Consider the following 3,847-nt stretch of genomic DNA (forward strand, 5'->3'; position numbering starts at 1 on the left):
CTCGATCTACAGGCCGAGACAAAATTTAGTCCTTCCAAGATCTTTCATCTCAAACTCTTCTTTTAGAGTTTTTATAATTGTTGGAATCTCTTCAGGAGTCCCAATGATATTTAAATCATCAACGTACACAGCAATTATAATGAATCCAGATGCAGATTTTTTTATGAAAACACATGGACAGATATCATCATTCTTGAATCCATATACTTAGTAAGACGATTATACCACATTCGTCCATATTGCTTCAGACCATATAAAGATCTTTGCAATTTGACTGAGTATAACCCTTGCGAATATTCATTGGACGGTTTAGATATCTTTAGTCCTTCAGGGACTTTCATTTAGATATCCCGATCTAATGAGCCGTATAAGTAGGCTGTTACCACATCCATTAAATGCATATGCAGTTTATGATATGCAGATAAACTGACCAAATAATGCAATGTTATCGCATCCACTACAGGGGAATACGTTTCTTCATAATCTATACCGGGCCTTTGTGAAAAACCTTGTGCCACAAGTCAGGCTTTGTAGCGCACAACTTCATTTTTCTCATTTCGTTTTCTCACAAATACCCATCGGTATCCAACAGGTTTTACATCTGCAGGTGTACGGACTACAGGTCCAAAGACTTCACGTTTTGCAAGTGAGTCTAATTCAGCCTTCATGGCTTCTTCCCATTTTGGCCAATCATTCCTTTGTCGACATTCTTCGACTGATCTTGGCTCAAGATCCTTACTTTCATGCATGATATTCAATGCCACATTATACGCAAATATTTCATTGACAATTGCCTTATTTTGGTCCCATTTCTCTCCTGTAAAGACATAATTTATCGAGATCTCGTCATTTTCATAATTTTCAGGTACCTGAACGTCTTCTGGCGTTATATCAGAATTTTGGACAACTGCAGGTGTCTTTACTATGTCTTTTTCAAAAGAAATCGTATTTACCTCTTTTCTTTTTCGAGGATTTTTGTCTTTGAAACCGACAGGCCTGCCACGCTTCTGGCGTGAATTTGCTTCGGTGGCTACTTGTCCTGCTGGGACATCAATTCAAATTGGAGCATTTTCTGCTGGTATATAAGATTTAGTTATCCTCTTTGTATCAGAAAATGCATCAGGCAATTCATTTGCTATTCTTTGCAAATGTCTAATCTTTTGAACTTCTAGTTCACATTGTCCTGATCGAGGATCTAAATGCATCAAGGATGATGAATTCCAATTAAGTTCCTTTTCAGGAAGCTTATTCTCTCCCCCTAATGTTGGAAATTTTGATTCATCAAAATGACAATCCGCAAACCGGGCTTTAAATACATCTCCATTTTGTATCTCAAGATACCTCACTATAGAGGGAGAATCATATCCAACATATATCCCCAATTTTCTTTGGGGTCCCATTTTGGTGCGATTAGGTGGTGCAATGGGAACATATATCGCACACCCAAATATTCTTAAATGGGAAACATTTGGCTGCTGGCCAAAAGCTAATTGCATAGGAGAGAACTGATGGTAACTTGTTGGCCTCAAACGAATAAGTGTTCCGGCATGTAAAATAGCACGCCCCCAAACCAAGGTTGGGAGACTTGTTCTCATAAGCAAGGGTCTAGCAATTAATTGGAGGCGTTTAATAAGCAATTCTGCTAACCCATTTTGTGTGTGAACATAAGCTACTAGATGTTCAACACTTATTCCATTAGCCATACAATATGCATCAAATGCTTGGGAAGTAAATTCACCAGCATTATCAAGACGAATTGCTTTGATTGGATTTTCTGGAAATTGTGCTTTTAATCAAATAATTTGAGCCAATAATCTCGCAAACGCCAGGTTGCGAGAAGATAATAAGTACACATGTGACCATCTCGAAGATGCGTCTATTAGGACCATAAAATATCTAAAAGATCCACATGGTGGATGAATGGGTCCACATATATCACCTTGAATCCATTCTAGAAATTCAGGGAACTCAAATCCAACCTTTACTGGTGATGGCCTTAAAATTAACTTTCCCTGAGAACATGCAGCACAACAAAATTCACTAGTTTTAAGAATCTTCTGGTTCTTTAGTGAATGTCCATGAGAGTTTTCAATAATTCTCCTCATCATGGTTGTTCCCGGATGACCCAATTGGTCGTGCCAAGTTATGAATTCATTTGGGCTAGTAAACTTCTGGTTTACAGTGGCATGTGATTCAATTGCACTAATCTTGGTATAATATAACCCAGATGAAAGTGAGGGTAATTTTTCTAATATAACCTTTTTATTTAAATCATGAGTTGTGATACATAAATACTCATGACTTCCCTCATTCATAGTCTCAATATGATATCCATTTCGGTAAATATCTTTAAAGCTCAACAAGTTTCTTTGAGACTTGGTAAATAATAGTGCATTATTTATTATGAATTTTGTTCCTCCGGGAAACAAAATTATAGCTCTTCCGGAGCCTTCAATCACATTGCCTGAGCCAATAATAGTATTAACACATTCTTCTTTTGGCACAAGATGGGTAAAATATATATCACTTTTGAGAATGGTGTGCGAACTTGCACTATCCGCAAGGCATACATCTTCATTACATATCCTTGCCATTCTCTTCAAAGACAAATAATAATAAAATGAGTAGTATGCACAGTTAAATTGAATACTTGATCGGAATTATTTTTCTAAGAAATACTGTACATAAAAATAATGTCATATACTAAAATTTTATTTTAAAACTTGACATATTTAATGATTTCAAAATTCATAAACATTAATATTTCATTATTTATATACATCATATTTGAAACCTAAATACATAGAAAATAAAACTTAACAATAAGTTCTTTACATTATTTATCTACATGAATGCTTAACAATCTCACACATTAAACAATTCCATCATTGATCAAATGACCAATATTTCCTTCAGGATCCTCAAAGAAATCAGATACATCATAATGAGTGGTGGAATTTTCAACATCATTTGAAACGAAATTCGACTCTTTTCCTTTGTCGTCCTTTTTCAAAGATGCCTGGTAAAGATCGACTAGGTGCCTTGGGGTACGACAGGTACGTGACCAATGGCCCTTTCCACCACAACGGAAACACTTATCCTCTGTTGATTTATTCTGCCCGATATTTCTTTCTTTATCCCACTTCTGGTGAGATCCTCTCTTTTGAATATAATTCCTTTTCCTTCTATAATTTTTCTTGCTATTAAAACCTTGCTATTTACCTCTTCTGGGGTAATGATTTGCCGCATTTACTTCAGGAAATGAGGCGGTGCCAGCTGGGCGCGCTTCATAATTTTTCAAGAGCAACTCATTATTGCGTTCAGCAACAAGAAGGCAAGAAATTAACTCAGAATATTTTTTAAACCCTTTTTCTCGATACTGCTGCTGTAGGAGCACATTCGAGGCATGGAAGGTTGAGAAAGTTTTCTCCAACATATCATGATCAGTTATCTTTTCCCCACATAATTTCATTCGTGAAGTGATTCGAAACATTGCAGAATTATATTCATTTATAGATTTAAAATCTTGTAGACGCAAGTACGTCCATTCATATCGAGCTTGAGGAAGTATCACCGTTTTTTTATGATTGTACCTTTCTTCAAGGTCTTTCCAAAGATCTGCAGGATCTTTTAATGTGAGATATTCATTTTTCAATCCCTCATCAAGATGACGACAAAGAAAAATCATGGCTTTGGCTTTATCCTTCTGTGATGCATTATTTTCAGCCTTAATGGTATCTCCAAGATCCATTGAATCAAGATGAATTTCAGCATCTAGTATTCATGATAAATAATTGTTTCCAGATATATCAAGAGTATTGAATTCAAGATGAGAGAGTTTCGACAT

At 35.9% G+C, this 3,847-nt stretch overlaps 1 pseudogene; it reads right to left on the reverse strand.

Moving 5' to 3' along the window:
• Positions 1-2,872: 2,872 nt before the first annotated feature.
• On the reverse strand, positions 2,873-3,847 carry LOC148578456 (uncharacterized; annotated as a pseudogene).

The sequence above is a fragment of the Arachis ipaensis genome, chromosome B1 (genome assembly GCF_059453495.1).
Source record: "Arachis ipaensis isolate K30076 ecotype BB chromosome B1, ASM5945349v1, whole genome shotgun sequence".
Taxonomy (NCBI): domain Eukaryota; kingdom Viridiplantae; phylum Streptophyta; class Magnoliopsida; order Fabales; family Fabaceae; genus Arachis; species Arachis ipaensis.